This window comes from Ictidomys tridecemlineatus, chromosome Y (assembly GCF_052094955.1).
Source record: "Ictidomys tridecemlineatus isolate mIctTri1 chromosome Y, mIctTri1.hap1, whole genome shotgun sequence".
NCBI classification, from domain to species: Eukaryota; Metazoa; Chordata; class Mammalia; order Rodentia; family Sciuridae; genus Ictidomys; species Ictidomys tridecemlineatus.
Window position 1 is genome coordinate 14948693 of NC_135494.1, and position 17978 is coordinate 14966670.

Sequence of the window (17978 nt, forward strand, 5' to 3'; positions counted from 1 at the left end):
GACCTTGCTCAAGGACCAAGGCAGATCCGGGTTTAGAGCTGATCAGGTTTGAGGAAGTAACCGGCTCCTTGAGTTTAAGGCGTTGCCAGTTTAAGATAATGGGTTTTAAGGAAGTTGGAAGTTGAAGATTATTGCTGGGATTAGGGTGTTCCTGCTGCTTGTTCCCATTGAGTTCTCGTGAGATAAAAATGGGATTTGGAGAGAGCCTCGTGGAGTAGGTGGTTGGTGCGGGAGACAGCAGAACGCGTTTGCCCCTGGACCTGTGTGGAGGTGGTGTGAGAGCTGGAATAAAGAATTGCTGTTTGAACCTACAAAGCTGTGAGTGCCTCGTGATTCTGGTGCCAAGCCGAGACATTGGCTTTGGCAGACTTCCTTCAAAACCAAACGTAAGCCAATCTCTACTTCATCTGACACAGATCTGCCAAGTGATTATGCCACTCAAATGGTGTGATGTCTATAAAACCACAATATATTGTGCGAAGTAGAAAATCGTTATTCTACTTATTAGAATACTTGTTATTGTTCTAATATTGCTAGAATATTGTTTGACAATTATTTGAATACCTGTGATGTGCCAGATATCTAATATGTATAGGAAATAAAAATGTATTTGATATGATCCTTGCCCTCAAAGAGCCTTCCCTCTAGTAAGAACAAGCTACCTGGGGATATTTGTTTTTCCTAGACGGAGGAAGTGAGGCCTAAGTGGAATATCAGTGAGAAACCCAACAAATCTGAATCCAGCTGAGATGGACCATCCTCAGCACAGCTCAGCAGGCACCCTTCACTGCCCAGTAGCCCACTGCATTCCACTACGGTGGCCTTTGTGTCCGTCCTCATTGACTTCCACCCTGGTCCTAAGTATACCCACAGTGTGCTCCATCCCCAGCCCCTGCCTGACCCCATGGCAGTGAGGCACCATTGAGAGCCACTGGCTCACCAAGCACCTCACTAAGACACCAAGTCCTGGCTCCTATTTGTAGTCCCTTGGGGGGTTGTTTGGATGAACTATTGCCTGGCTCCCTAATCCCTCTGATGATCTATTGAGCTTAAAATTTTCACAAATAATGAAGTGAATTGCAGACATAGCGCCATCACTTTAAAGGTACATTTTGCTGAACTATTACTTTTACCAAACCCACAATGCATTTTCCACATATCCTGATGCTAAACATAAGCCAGTACTTTATTGTGTATCATCTGAAGAAGCAATCTGCCAGTTTCGTCTCCATTGGAAGAGATGGTGGATTTTATGAAGACAATGCAGAAGATATAAAAATTATGTGTGAAAACCAAACCCACATAAGTACAGTTATCTCATACTAGATAAAGGCACCATAAGCCTACATTGAAGAAAAGATAGCCTCTTAACAAATGGTGCTGGGAAAACTGGAAATCCATCTAGAGCAGAATGAAATTGAACTTATATCTACTAGAAGAAAATGTAGGCCCAACTCTTCATCATGTTCACTTGGGAACCAACTAAAATGCATGAAGCAAAATCAAGAATCAATAAATGAGATGGTGCCAAACTAAGAAGTTTAGCAAAGGAAATAATTGAAAACATGGAGAGAGGGAGAATTTTCTCCCCTAAAAATGAGAGAAAATCTTCTTCATCTGCCACTCAGGTAGAGCATTTCTCCAGCATATGCAAAGAAAACCCAAAAGCATAACACCAAAAAATGAAATAACCCAATCAGTAAATAGTTAAAGGAACACAACAGGTACTTCACTGAAGAAGAAATACGAAAGGTCAAATCATATATGGAAAAACGCTCAACATCTGCAGCAATTAGAGAAATGCAAATTAAAACTACACTGAGATTCCATCTCACTTCAGTCAGAATAGCAATTATCAAGAATACAAGTAACAATAAATGTTGACAAGGATGTGAGGGAAAAGGCCTACATCCATTCCTTATGGGACTGCAAATTGGTGCAACCACTCTGGAAAGCAATGTGGAGATCCCTTAGAAAACTTTGAATTAAACTACCATTTGGCCCAGTTATCCCATTCCTTAGTTTATACCCAAAGGACTTAAAAACAGTACTACAGTGACACAGCCACATCAGTTCACAATAGCTAGGCTATGGAACCAACCTAAGTGCCCTTCAACGGGTGAATGGATAAAGAAAATGTGGTATATTTACACAATGGAACATTACTCAGGTATAAAGAAGAATGAAATTATGGCATTTGCTGGTAAATGGATGGAACTGGAAACTATTATGTTAAGTGAAATAAGCCAATCCCAAAAAACCAAGGCCAAATATTCTCTTTGATATGTGGATGCTAATACATAATAAAGGTGGGGGGCAAACAGAAGTTCATTGGATTAGACAAAGGAATGAAGGGAAGGGATGGAAATAGGGAAGACAACAGAATTAATCCGACATAACTTTTCTATGTTCATATATGAATACACAACCAGTATAACTCCACATCATGAACAACCACAGGAATAGAATCCTATGTTATACACCATGTATGTATAATATGTCAAAATACGGTCTACTGTCATGCGTATCTAAACAAATTAAAAAAATTAAAACCATGGGTGGCATTGTAAGGGCAACCAAAGGGGGTCATGAGCTATGGACCTGACTCAGCAATTTGTCTTTCCCTACAGACTCTAAAAAACTTGACCCGTAATTCTGTTCTTGGAGAAGTGCCTGATTCTAGGGGCTGGGGCAAGAAAAATACAAGATAAATCTGGAGCATATTGTGCTAGAAAATTAAGGAAGAATTTTGGGTTTTGTTTTTTCCTATAAGAAAACCAAGAAAGATGTGGCATATCAAAAGAATATAGATGCCAACCTGAATGAGCCAATGGCTAAACCTAGAAAAATTTGAACAATAAGTAGAATAAAGTAATATTGAATTATCACCCAAGAAATAAAACAGATATTGATATAAATAAAAGGGAGCAAAGGATGATTCTTCCTTAGAGAAGAATTCCAAGTGATGTGGAAGGCATCATTAGAGTCCCAATAAAATAAATGCTATAGGCAAGATCCACTAAGGAACAGACTTTTGTGAGTAAAACTTCAGGAAGAAACAGGTACTTCTGGAGCCTCCAAATATCTCACCACTGTTGATTCTGCGGTGGTTTAACATTTGTCCACAAATGCTTTAATGACATCCTAGAAGGTGGAGTTTAATTTACCTCCCTTGAGTTTGGGTAAGACAAATAGAGAATGGGAAAAATAGTTTCCCGTGAGGAAACCTCACAGATGCCTTCTCAGTGATTGGGTTTAACCTCACCAGGAACAAGCCTTGTGGCTAGCTAGCATGCATCCTCACTGTATAATGAGAAGATCCTTTACCCCAAGTTTTCCCCAAAACCTATAATTCTAGTCTACGTGTGAGAAAACGAGCCCAAATTAGGGGGACATTCTGCACAGTTCCTGACTAGTGTTCACAAATTTCAGAGCAAGGAAAGAGTAGGAAGGACTGATAGATGGTCATAAACTAGAGGAGACAAAGTCAACAGGACAGTGGCACACACATGCCATCCTGGACTGGATCCAGGACAGCCAAGGGATATTGGAGGGGACTTGTGAAATCCAGATAAGGACTGATAGCTACAAGTGGTGTTTAACTTTTTGAAATGTGCCAGGATCTAGAAGAAATTGACACTAGTGGGAGCTTAATGAAGGTTATATGAGACTGTGCTACCTTTGTAATCTTTCTATAAACCTGGAATTTTTTTTTCAAATTTAAAGAAAAATGTAGAATTAAAATAAAAAATGTGACCCTTGTGTTGTAGTTCCACTGAGATGTATTAAAGATGAGGGGTAAAATGTTTTTTGGGGACAAAATCTCGCTGTGGTGCTCAGACTGGTCTCAAACTTCACGTGATCCTCTCACTTCAGCCTCCTGAATGGCAGGGATACATCCTGTACCACTGCACCCAGCTTGAAGTCTTAATGTCTTAAATTTCACAGACAAAACAAGAAGATGGCGATTATTTTTCAGCTCCTCCTTTGTTGTAGGAAGTGCCTCATTCTGAAGAGTTTTTGGATGATTCAACCGTCTGGGGTATTCGCTGCAACAGAACACTGGCACCCAGTCCTAAGAGCACAGGGGACTTCACCTCTGCTGCCCAGCTTGCATCTACCCCCTTCCACAAGCTTCCAGCAGACGCAGTGAACAATCTGGAAGATAAAGGTATGCGACATACTTTTTCAGTGTCTGTCTTCTACAAACATTAGTATTAGTTGGTTCATTAGTATTATAGTGTTCTTGAAAATTCAAAGGGGGACGTTCGAAAACCATAAAGGGGCTTGGAATCCATTAATTGTTTTTTTCTTTGGCATACTAACTTCATAAAGTCCACATATTTTGAAAATTTAATAACAGATCATAGGTAGAAATGGGGGAAACTTATAGAAGCATATAAAGGCAAATATACAAAGTCCAAACCATTTGTACAGGAGTATGATTATGTTTTTCAAAAGTCAAGAGGGGAGCACTGCAGATAATTATTTGAATGCTAAAAATACTAAACATGGTTTTTAATGAATAAAAAAATAGCCAATTTTGGTCCTTGATACATTCCTATAAATTTTTATTATTTCAGACATGCAGCCAAGGATACATTACACATAAAATAATTTTGTTTTTTAGTGTTTTGCTTCAAGGGAATAATGACAAAACTCACAAATACTCTTTTATTTCTACTGCATCCCAAATATAGCACCCTATATAAAAGAAATATATATCTCTGAATTGAACCCTGATATGTGGCATTACATTGAGCACAGATAATTATTATTTTTTTATTACCAACATACAGTATAAATACTATGAGATCTGGGACTTCGGTACCATTTCAGTGACTACCAATTTACCAGCCAAACTCTGTCACTGCTGGTACTTCTTAAAAGCAATAATGAAATAACTGCCAAGGAATTTCACTTCACTAATCTCCTGAACCTGGCTGTGACCTGTCACCCATGCCAGTGACCACCTGTGTGGTCATCCTGTCTGGAGTGGACCTGCTGCTCTCTGGACTCTTTGTTCTTGAAGGATCATTATAGATCAGATGTCAAAACTGAAGTGCTCCCCTGTACGAGAGGGTTGAGTGATTTTGATTTTCCGCATCTTATTGCACTTTGCCATGGAACACTATTTTGAAATTATAATGAAAATCATCATATAAAGGAATTCTAGAATTGTAACCATGTCAAATGGTATGCGCGTGCATATACATGCATGTAATGTTTGTGTCTCTCGTTTTTTGTGTATTTCAGAAAACATGATAGCAACGCAGTGCACCCATGTGCCGTTGAGTTCTTGTGTTGAGAATGTGGTGGAGCCCTTGAGAGACAGAAAGTTCAGGTAACTTGCAGTTGTGCCCTTCTCTGCATTTCCACTTGAGCTTTCCTTTTCCAGATGTAAGAGAATGCCTAATCCCATCCTAAACAACTCATAAAATGCTTAACAATTGGCAGCTTATAGTCAGAAGATCCTCTAAGCCCAGTAATGAGCCCCCCTCTTGGTATCAGGACAGTGAGAGAAGCAGCTAGGGTGACAGAGTCTGCAATTGACTTGTACTCTTTTGGGGATTAGAACTGGAAAGCCTTTTACCAAAAAGAGACCCTGCCATGTGAAGACTGTTGCAGAACTGGGCAAACAGAACTGCTTTTCATATCCAGTAAAATTGAGAAAATTGATGACTTCCTTTTAAGAGAAGAGAGGGTACTTAAGCCTCCTAAGGAATAAGCAGTAATGGCAGACTCAGCACCGTAAACCCCACCATGTCTGCGCAGGCTGTAAACCTCAGAGATCCTAACCAAGGCTGCCATCTTCTGGGTAACTATTTTATTCTAGACACAGTACTTACGCTTTTCCTGGACTCTGTCTTTCAGTTAGTCCTTATAATAATTGAGTTGTGGGGACTATTCTTTCTTTTTCCGTTATAGATAAGGAAATTGAGTCTCAGATAAATTATTGACTTAAAGTCATAAGGCTGCAAATTTACAGAATTGGAGTGTGAACCTGTATTTGTCTGAGTGCTGACCCCTTCTTCTCACTGCCTCTTATTAGAAACCCACAAGGCACAAGTTCAATTAAAAAGCAAAAATATATTGAATTTGCATTAATTTTATTATTGATGTTAATCACTTCTATATGTTTAGGTGGATTTATTTTTTTTTCTTAAGTAATTTCTGTTCACATCTTTTATCTAATCATTTGTTTATTTGGGTCACAGTTGAATGAGGTTTTTGATAACAAGAGCCATCAGGAGTGGCTAAGCCCAGCCAGACCTTTGACTCACAAGAATGCCATAAGCCATCCTTGATGTAAGATTAACTTAGAAGTACATAGGGCAGAAATCCCAGTTGCTGGCTGGGTGCATCCTACCCAAGGAACTGTTGTCTTTGGCCCCGTGTGACAGTTCAGTTGCAAGGAAGCAAGGCTCACATGAACCAAGTGCAGGAGCCTCGCTTAAGAGCCTTATGCAACACCTCCATCAGGTCCCAGGGTGCCCATGAGAAAACCCACTGGGCACAATTTCAATTAAAAACCAAAATTTATTGAATTTGCATTATTTTATTATTGGTGAGTTAACCATTTTCTACATGCTTATGCTAATTCTTTTTTTTTCTGAAAAATGAATAACTGAAACTATGGGTTCCTAGCAGATATTTGTAATTCTACTCCAGATACAGTTAACCAGTGAGGGTTATTTTTAACCATAACCAATGGTGACAGAGTAAGTTTTTAGGGGAAAAGAGCTAACAGTTAACAGACTCAGATTCTTATGGACAAGAGAGAAAGATTTTGTTAATCATTTATGCATTGACAGTAATTTGGATACCCATGTTACTAGTATCGGTAATATGAGGTATGGAAACAATTTTTCAATGTACAGGTAAGGTACCCCTAGTGTCTATTTGAGAAGCCAAATAGTGGCCAGTACTATTTGAACTATCATGGTCTTGGGAAACTAGGGAACACTAGGAAATATTTGCAGTTGAGAAAGGGACATATTTATTTGTGATGTATATGTATAGATGTAAGGGTTAAATGTGGGTGTAGAGATATACACGATTGATTCTCATTGTTCCTTGTAGTGTATACTGGACACTTGTCTAGGGGAAATACATGCTTATCCTGTGGGCCTTTGTTGCCATGTTTGTTTAAAGTCACCTTATTTAACACATATTACTCATGACTTACATTGCACTTGTGCCTGGATGAGGCTTACCTGTTTTCACTGTAAGGCATCTCAGAGCCTTCTATGCTTAGGAACAATAGACACACTTCAGCAAAACACCTGAAATCCCAACAAAAAGCACAGAAATGCAAAAACCATGGCATTAGACTCCAAGCAGGGCAGTGAGGAGCATAAGCTGTAGGCTTCACCTTGCTCCACCTGGCCTGGGAACACGCACCCAGATTTTTCATTTCTCTAAAGTCTGCAAATGACTGAAAATTATATGAATGTTGATCTGGATGTTTAAGTAAATTTTAACACATAGGTGCATTCACAAATCTGAAACCTATGAATGGGAATCAGCTGTGTATGCATGTATATACACACACCCATATGTATGGAAATGTGTAGGATTTTGTTAGATTGTGGTTGACATTTTTTTGTTGTCTGAATGTTATAAAAGAAGTCATTTTTAGAAAGAAGTTAGATATCCAGTCTTGATCATAGCAGTGCTGCTGAGATACCCTTTCTCCCGACATTCCCTGCTAAATAATACCAAGCGTATCACCATCCCCATTTATCTAGTATATCATCATGTCTTTGATTTTTATTTCTATTAATATTGGACTAGCTTTGTATTTGCCTATAGTTGTGTAAGAAAATGATTTAATCATCTCAGGCTGTGCAGCATATTTGAAGTGACATTTCTAGAATGAAAAGGAAACTCTGTTGCAGAACTTTTGTGTGATCAAGTCCATTAGGCTTCTAATAATAGGGTGTTTTTATTTTCTCTATAATTTTCTCCACATCCAGTTCAATTCAAGAGAAGAGCCCAGAAGGCACATGCCCCAGAGACCTCTCTTTGGCATCCTTGCACCATTTCAGCCAGCGTGCCCCGGGTGCTGCACTTACCCAGGAAGCTGTACGGGGCCTTGAAGCTTGTAAACTCACAGACACTGACCGTGCCATTGTGGAGGACCCGTCCGATGCCAGTGCCAGGCCCCAAGAAGACCAGATGCAGATGGGTCCCCATGGGGATGTCAGTGCTCCAGGTGTGCACAGAGGCTCAGGCTTAGTCATGCCATTAGGACCACAGCATAGGAAGAGCTGTTCTGTGGAAGAACTCAGAGGGGGACCGGTGTGCCACTGAGTAGAACCTACAGTCAGACACTTCTCACTGTACTGAAGTGCAGTCCAGCAGGAATGTACTTGAAGGGCAAATCGATCCATTTTAATTTTAGATTTCAAGTTAAGTACTGTTGGAAGAGGGAATTGGAATTCGAGGGCCTACTGTGTGTCAGGCATTTAATCTAATGCTGTTTTCCCCACTTTACAGAAAAGTCAACAGAGGGTCAAGATTAAAGAGATCCCTCCTACCACCCCTTGTCACCCAGACAGTCTCACCTACTGGTAGAGAATATGGACTAGAGATGGAGTGGCTAGGGGACAAGGCTAGGTTCTACCCTAGCAGTCCTTTCATAATTGCCACTAATAAGAATACGTTATTATTCTAAGTTGGAGAGAAACCTTCATCTTCCCTTTAGAAATTCTTTTCTATCTTGGACCAAAGTACAACTGATGTGCAAATTGTGTTTTGTGGGTGTAAGTGGGAAAGCAGTTAAAGACAGTGTATCTGTCTGAGCACATTTGAGGTCACTAACCAACTCCATGTGTGCCTTAAATGTGCAGCCATCACTGCTAAAGGCAGGACCTAGCATTTTAGGTGAGCGGAGTGAGATGCAGATGATATCCCTTTGTCATCCTGAATGTTGATTTAAACTTTCAAATCCAAAATGGCAGATGGTCAACTGCACAACTCCCAGTTCTGACTTTTGGAAACAATTCTCTATTACTTGAATCAATGCTCTATAAAGGATGAGACTTTTGAAAGCTTAATTAATGAATGAATGTCTCCACTTGCTTTATCTAAAATTTATTAAGTAAAATCTTTGAATACTGAACTCATGTTTCTTTTCTTATTCCTGTTCCTTTAAGACTTCACTATTGAGAATCCGTGGGATGATAAGTTGATTCTCAAACTTCTGTCTGGGCTTCCTAAACCAGTGAGTTCCTATCCAAATACTTTTGAGTGGCTGTGTAAACTTCCATCCATCAAGCCCAAGACTGAATTTCAATTGGGTAAGAACTTTATGGGTGATATAGCTTTGAATTCTTGTTCATCCATGGAACGTTGATGGTGATTCATGTGTATGTGAGATTCTCCTCCTGTCCCCCAGCCCCAGTAAAGAGTTACAGCTACAGTATTGAGAAATCTTGTTAATCCATGGCAATAGAACCATGAGTGCTGTTGGACTGGAACACATTTAACTCAGAGATCTCTATCAAAGTAAAAATGCACGTGTTTAGGCTGGGGAAGCTCAGCAGCAGAGCACTAACCTGGCATGTGTGAGGCTGCGGGTTTGATCTCCAGAACTGCAAAATTTTAAAAATGCAGTTAGACTATTTAAGAATTTCTTGCAGATTTTATAGTCAAAAACAGGCATTGATAACAAAATAAGGATTTTTTTTTTCCATTCTGACCACTTTTCAATATACTGAGGCACTAAGGACGTTGATAACAAGCACATGTGCAACTGTCACCACCATCTTATTATAAGTTTTTATCATCCGAATGGAAACTTGGTTATTTTATTTTATTTTTTTTTTTTAGTACTGGTGCTTGAACCCAGGACTTCACACGTGCTATGCAAGGACTACTACTGAGCTACATCTTTGGCCTTTTTTATTTTATCTTGAGACAACGTATCCCTACATTGCTCAATCCAGTGTCAAACTTGTGATCCCCCTGCCTCAGCCTCCTAAGTAGCTGGGATTACAATATGCACCACCACACTTGGCAGAATGGAAACTAATTCTGTGTGGACAGTGTGTGTTACATGTTTCTTAAGAAGAGGGATAGTATTATATACTCATTTGATAATATTTCTGGAAAACTCTTGATGAATACTCAAAACTAAAATAGTTGGCTTAGTGGGAGTGGGAAAGTGGGTGGTTGTGGATAAGGCGAGAGCAAGGCTTTTCACACATAGAGCTGCCGTAGGCCTTCAGAACAATTGAGGGGCCATCAGAGTTCCCCATGCCTACCTCCCTGCCCCTCACCCAGATCCTCTGTTAGCGTCTTGAATAAGTGTGCCTGCTGATTGTGACAGTGATGAGCCAGTACCGGTATGTGGCCAAAGTCCACGATTTCCTTCGAGGTTCCCTGTACTGTGCGTTCTGGGGTTTGGAACGCTTGGCAGATCTCCTCGCTGCAGGGCACTTCAGAATAATTGGCCTGCCTTGAGTCTCCTGTGCTTTCCCCTTCTCCCCTTCCTCTGCACCCCAGAAGCCCTGGCAGACACTGACTGGGCCCTTTATTCCACAGTTGGCCTTTTCTAGAATGTCATGTGTTTGAAATTACAGTTTGTAGCCCATCAGGCCATTTCCTGACACTTAGCAACAGAATTTAAGGCTCCTCTTTGCCTTTTCATGGCTTTCTAGCTTTTTTTGAATCACTGAATAGTCCCCACCGTCTGGATGGCCCTGTACCCCACAGCTCATTTACCCATTTACCTACTAAAGGCCACCTCATTGCTTCCAACTTTTGGCAATTATGAATAAAGTTGCTTTAAACATTGTATGTAGGTTTTTCTATGGACGTATTTTTAACCCATTGAAGTAAATACCAAGGAGTGTGATTGTTGGATTTCGAGGCATGAATATACACTCATCCCTCAGGTCTGCACAGGCTAGCTCTAGGAACCCAGTGGGTGCCAAAGTCCATGATGCTCAAGTTTCTCATATAAAATGGGTAGCCGTGCATATAACTTAACATATACTTTAAATAATTTTGAGGTTACTTACAATACTTTGTACAGAGTAAGTAGTTGATATGCTCTATTATTTAAGGAATAATGATTTAAAAATATTTGTACATATTCAATCTATAGTTGGTTAAGTTTATAGATTTGGGGACTGGGGATGTGGCTCAAGCTGTAGCGCGCTCGCCTGGCACGCATGCGGCCCGGGTTCAATCCTCAGCACCACATATAAACAAAGATGTTGTGTCTGCCAAAAACTAAAAAAATAAATATTAAAAAAAATTCTCTCTCTCTCTCTCTTAAAAAAAAAAAAAAAAGTTTAGATCCTCATATACAGAGGGCTGAGTGTTTGCTTATATGAGAAAGTGCCAAGCTCTGCTAGTGTGGCCATACCATCTGTGTCTTTATCAGCAGTGAGCAAGAACTCCCTGCTACACCCTCGCAGCTTTTGCTGTTGTTTTTACCCTTCTGGTAGGTGTGCAATAGTGTCTCACTATTTCAGGGTGACAACAGTGATGTTCACCAGTGAGAGTGAACATTTTTTCATGTGTTTACTTGCTGTCTGCATACTTTTAATGAGCTATGTGTTCAGATCTTTTGCCCATTTTTTAATTGTCATATTGTTAAATATCAAGAATTTCTCAAATAGTTTAGATAGCAGTTCTTTATTAGATACTTGTTTTGCAAAGATTTTCTCCCAGTCTGGTTTGTCTTTCTATTTTTTTTTAAATTGTGTCTTTTAAAGCACAGAAGTTTAAATATTAATGAAGTCCAGTTTATCAGGTTTTTTTTTTCCCCTACAGGTCATGCTTTTGGTGTTACATCGAAAAACTCATTGCACCAGTGGAAACTTAAATAGTCTTCTGTATTCTTTTCTAGAAGTTTTATAGTTTTATTTTTTCCGTTTCGGTCTATGCTCCATTTTAAGTTAACCTTTGTGCAAGGTATAAGGTGTGTGTCTAGGTTCATTGTCACTTGTGCATGTCTGAATGCTTGGCACCACTTACTGAAGACACTGTTTCTCATGTTTGATCCTTTGCCCAAGAGCAGTTCTAAGTCTGTGTGGTTCTGTTCTGGACTCAGCTCTTTTCCATGGGTTTGCTTGTCTCTTGCCAGCACCACAGGGTTATGGTCAGTCTCAGAGTGGGATGAAGTCAGCCCTTTACTTCCTTCTTCCATCTCAATATTGTGTTGACTTTCTGGGTCTTTTGCCTTTCCATATAAACTTTAGAATCAGTTTGTTGGTGTTCACAAAATAACTTCTAGATTTTTATTGAGATTGCATTTAGTCAAATTGGGAAGAGATGACATCTTGACAAAATTGAATCTTATCCCTGTACATGGAAATCTCTCCAATTAAATCTCCTTTGATCTTTCATCAGAGTTTAGGTTTTCTCATATAGATCTGGTACATAATATATATTATTACCTAAGTATTCTTTGTTTTTTAATTTCTCATTCTAATTGTGTATTTCAGGAACATAGAGAAGTAATTGTATTTTATATATCTGCTTTGTGTCCTATAAGCTTTCTGTATCCACTAATAGTTCCAGGAGATTTTGTTAGTGTTGATTCTTTAGATAGTCCTGTCATCTATAAAGAAAGATAGTTTTATTTCTTCCTTTTCCAATCTGTATACTTATTTTTTTAAAATGTCTTATTGCTGGGCTGGGGATGTGGCTCAAGCGGTAGCGTGCTCACCTGGCATGCGTGTGACCCGGGTTCAATCCTCAGCACCACATACAAAGATGTTGTGTCCACCAAAAAACTAAAAAAATAAATAAATAAATATTAAAAATTCTCTCTCTGTCTCTCACTCTCACACTCTTTCTTTTAAAAAAAAATTAAATAAATAAATGTCTTATTGCACTAGGTGGGAATTCTAGTACAATGCTGAATAGAAATGATAAGAGACATCCTCACCTCATTCCTGACCTTGGGGATGCATCTATGTAGTGTATCACCATCAGGTCTGATGCTGGCTATAAGTTTTGTACATGTTCTTTATCAAGTTGAAGTTTCTCTGTTGCTAGTTTGCTCAGAATTGTTATGAACGGATGTTGGATTTTATCAAATGTTTTTCCTGCATATGTTAATATGATCATGTGATTATATTATGTGATTATTCTTAGCCTGTTGGTATGATGGGTCAGGTTAACTGATTTTCAGATGTTGAGCTATCCTTGTGTTTCTTGGATCATTGCTATGGTTTGAATGTCCCCTTCAGATGTCATGTTTAAATTTAATTGCTATTGTCACAGTTTAAGAGGTGGGATCTTTAAGAGTTGATTAAGCCATGAAGGCATACCCTAACGATTGAACTGAGGCCATTGTTGCTGGGTGGGTTAGTTGTAATGGGGGTTCTGGCAGGCCATCTCCCGCCTCACCCTCACCATGTGATGCTCCTACCATCTTAGGATGGACGATGAAGATCCTCACCAGTTCTAGCCCCTCAATCTTGGACTTGTCAGCTTTTGGAACTATGAGCCAAATAAATCTCTTTTCTTTATAATTTATCCAGTTCATAATATTCTGTTATAGCAGCAGAAATCAGACTAAGACAGTCGTGGTATATAACTTACTGTATACATTGTTGGATTTTACTTGCTAATGTTTTGTTAAGATTTTTACATTCATGAGAAGTATTTGTCTGTAGTGTTTCCTATAATATCTCCATCTGGTTTTGGTAACCTGGAAATGCTGACCTCATAGAATGAATTAGGAAGTATACACTACCACTATTTTCTGGTAGAGATTATAGAGAATTTCTATAATTTCTTCCTTACAGATTTGATAGAATCTGTCAGTGAGTGCATCTGAACCTGGTGCTTTCGGCTTTAGAAGGTTATTAGTTATTAATGCAATTTCCTTAATAGATGCAGAACTATTCCAGTTATCTAATTCTCTTTATGAGCTTTGATAGATTTTGTCTTTCAAGGAATTGGTTCATTTCATCTAAGTTTTTCTCACTTGTGAACATTATGTTCTGAATACTCTTATTATGTCTTTAGCGTCCATGAGCCTTTCATTTCTCATTATTTGTGTCTTTTTTTTTTCTTAGCTTACCTGACTTGATGTTTATCAATTTTATTAATCTTCTCAAAAACACAATTTTTGGGGTTTTCTTATTTTTCTCTATTGATTTCTTTCATAATATTTTCTTTTGTTTACATTTAATTAGTTCTTTTTTTTTAAGTTCCTAAGGTGGAACCTTAAATCATTAATTTTGTATCTTTTTTTTGGTTATTTTTATTCTTACTTTTTTGTAAACAATTCTTTTTTAAAATGTGTTATTTTTAGTTATATACTCTTTCTTCTTTTCTAAGTCCTTCATGAGACTTCTTCAATCCATGTGTTATTCAGAAGTGTGTTTAATCTCCCAAGATGTAGGGGCTTTCCAGCTGTCTGCGTTAATGGATCCCCAGTTTAATTCCACTGTGGTCTGAGAGCAGACATTATATGATTTCTATTCTTTTAAATTTGTGAGGGTGTATATTACAGCACAGAATGTGGTCTGTCTTGGTGAATGTTCCAAGTCAGTGTGAGAATGTCATATATTCTGTAAATGTCATTCAGATCCAATTTTCTATTTAATGGTCCATTTCTTTTTTTTTTAATGTTTATTTTTTAGTTTTAGGTGGACAATATATTTATATTTTACACAATATATTTATTTTTTTATTTTTATGTGGTGCTGAGGATTGAACCCAGTGCCTCACGCATGCCAGGCGAGCCCTCTACCAGTTGAGCCACATCCTGAGCCCCTTAATGGTCCATTTCTGATGGAAGGATATAGGAATCTCCAAGTGTAATAGTGAAGTCACCCATTTTGCTTGCATTTCTATCAATGCATGCCTCATATATTTTCACATTCTTTTCATGAGATGTATACACAGCATGTCCTGTTGGAGAATTAACCCCTTTTTCATTCTGTAATGCCCCCTTTTATGCCTGTTAATTTTCCTTGATCTGAAATCTGCTGTATGGAATTAATACAGCTATTTCTGTTTTCTTGAGATAACTGTTAGCATCCTATATCTTATTAACTGTTAATCTGCATTTGTCGTTATACTTTCAATGTGTGTGTTTTCATTGGTGGGTGAAGATCATTGGTGTTCTGAGTGATTATTGATATAGCTGGACTCATATTTCATTTGTTAGTTTTCTAGTCATTACACTTGTTCTTTGTGGGTTTTTTTCCCCCACTCTCTGCCTTCTTTGGCTTTGAATTATTTCATATTCTGTTGCGTCTCCTCTCTCAGCATATCAATAATATTATCTTTGTCACATTTGCAAGTGGATTCTGCAGAGTGTGCAGTATATATACACTCAGAGCCAGTCCAAGTCCACTTTCCGATAGCACGTCACCCCCTCACAGCAGGGCCCACACCATGCGGCAGGGGTGTCATTCCCTCCCTCCTGCCCACCTCTTCTGTCATTGCTGCCGTTGGTTTCACTTATCCACTGGTATGCCACCACTAGGTGGACACTATTGTTTTGAACAAATGGGTTTTTGTTAGATAATTTAGAATAAGAAACATCAAGTATTTTACTTAACACTCTTTGAGTCTAAGTTTCTGGCCTATATTATCTTCCTTCTCTCTGAAGAACAGTGCACGTTTACCAGTGACAGATTCCCTCCATTTTTGTGTAAGAAAGTCTTTATCCTTCACTTTTGAAGGATAGTTTCATGAAGTAGAGCATTCTAGCTGGTGGTTTTTCTCTTTCAGCCCTTTAAATGTTGTACTGCACACTCTTGCTTGTGTGGTTTCTAAGGAGAAATCTGATGTACTTATCCTTGTTCTTCTGGAAGTAAGCTCTTTTTATAGCTATTTCTATTTTGTAGCATTTTTCAAATTTTTCTTTGTCTTTGATTTTCTGCATTTTCTTTGTGATGTGCCTAGGTGTAGGTTTTTCTATCTGTCCTGCCTGGTATTCTCTGAGATTCCAGGATCTGTGGTTTGGTGTTGGTCTTGAATTTTTGAAAACTCACACTTTTTTCTTTTCAATTTACATTTCAGATTTTCTCTTAGGGTGTCCTGGAGCTCACTGATTCTTTCCCTGGCCGTGTACAGTCTACTAAAAGACATTCTTGGTTTCTGGCACAGAGTGGGTATTTTATTTCTAGCATTTCTTTTTGCTTCTTTCTGCTTATTTGACCTCTTTGTTCTTGAAAATTGTCTCCTTTTTCTGTTAGAATCCTTAGCACATTCATAACAATTTTAAAAACTATCCTGGTCTGATAATGCTGAAATCTCTGCCCATTTCCAGTGCTTGCTCTGCCTCCTCAAGCTGTGTTTTTTCTTTTAATATGCCTTGTCAATTTTGTTGCTGGCCAGACCTGATGGACTGTGTAAGTGGAACTAAGATAGTTAGGCTTTGGTGTAACCTTTATCTGGCTAGAAGTTAAGCTGTGTTGTCTTCCCTGTTGCCTTTAAGGTTCCCTAGAGACTTTCTTTTTATACTAGGGATTAAACTCAGGGGCATTTTATCACTGAGCACATCCCAGTCCTTTTAATTTTTTATTTTGAGACAGGGTCTCACTAAGTTGCCTCCTTAGTCACTGAGATTGCAGGCGTGCACCAAACAACCGAGAGTCATCTTCTTAGATAATCTGAGGAGTACTGTCCTTCCCATTGCTAATTCCAGCATGGTGTCTGCTGTGAATCTCTGTGTCTTCCTCTCCATCTCCCCACTTTGGGTGCAGCAGTTTTCCCTCTGATCTCAGTTTTTTAATAGTTCAAGAAGAGCTGTTGAATTTCAGTTGTCCAGTTACTTTCTTGCCATAAAAGTGGAGTGACAGCTTTCAAGCTGCTTATGTGCTAGACTGGAAGTCAGATTTTTTTTTTAAATATATATTTGATTTTGAATGGGAGGATTATTTTTAGAATTTTTAAGAATCAAATGCAACATCACCATGGTCTTTTTCTCCAAAATCAATAACCCCAGTGTAACCACAAGGAAAATATAAACAAACCCAATTTGAAGGACATCTGACTAGTACTCTTTGGAACTATCAAGGTCAATTAAAAAAAAAAAGACAAGAAAAGTCTGAGACATGTCACAGGCTAGGAGTAGCCATGGAGATAGAATGACTAAATATAATGTATCCTGAAACACAGAAAAACTAGTGAGTCTGCAAGTGTGGATTTCAGTCAGCAGCAGCAGCACTCCTCGGTTGGTTCCTTGTCTATGACATAAGAGCCATGTGGGATGCAGAAACTCCGCTTTCTTGGCCACTTTTCTATCAATCAAAAACTATGTAAAATTAAAAGTTGAATTAAGTATTTTAAATTGTCTATTACAAATGTTGCTATCATTTTATTTTGCCCTTTTTATTTTAATTTTTTTGTTTTATTTTAATAAAGTTTTATTTTTCCAAATGCACAGTTGCTTGGACCTGCTAGTGCATCTGCACAGCAACAGGGGCATCTCCATCTCAGTATTTCTGGTGCAAATTACTTGAGCTCTGTGCTTTGACACCAGTTTGAAAAGTCCTTTACTGAGGAGCTCCTGAAGGGCTGCCCTGGCCAAGGAACCGCAAGTCCTTATCCCTCGAAGACCCCAGCTGTGCTTAGAAGCTCGGAGTTGGGAACGTCCTTACAGAGTTTGTCATAAGTAGCTTTGTCAAACAAGACTAGATGTTGAGCTTGCCCTGATCTTTGCCTTCGGACCACTTCTTCTTTTCAGCGTTGCTCCAGATTTATTCACTGGGCCCTTGCCTTTCTTGGCCGACCTTCCGGTATCTCTCTTCTTCTTGTCACCCTTGAGAAGCGTTGCAAAGCCTGGAGAGCAGCACCAGCTATTGGAGCCTGGTCAAGATGTCTTTTTTATTTTTATCCTATTGTAAAATGTGTTTATTTCAAAAAGCTTTATGTATCACTTCAGGGAGGATTTCTCCTGTCATCTGCCTGCAAGATGGGCAGCACAGGTGCTGCTCATTTTAAAATGCGAGAACCTTGATGGGGAGGCACTGAGTGCCCAAACCCAC

At 38.8% G+C, this 17978-nt stretch overlaps 1 pseudogene across 1 annotated transcript in view; it reads left to right on the forward strand.

Annotated features, from left to right (window-relative positions):
* The first annotated feature begins 369 nt into the window (after positions 1 to 369).
* LOC144372038 (mitotic checkpoint serine/threonine-protein kinase BUB1-like) overlaps positions 370 to 17978 on the forward strand; it is a 28983-nt pseudogene continuing 11374 nt past the window's right edge. Inside the window, exons 1-5 of the transcript XR_013432077.1 lie at positions 370 to 386; positions 3997 to 4171; positions 5257 to 5344; positions 7980 to 8218; positions 9162 to 9305. The product of XR_013432077.1 is annotated as a mitotic checkpoint serine/threonine-protein kinase BUB1-like (transcript). The remainder of the gene's footprint in view (positions 387 to 3996; positions 4172 to 5256; positions 5345 to 7979; positions 8219 to 9161; positions 9306 to 17978) is intronic.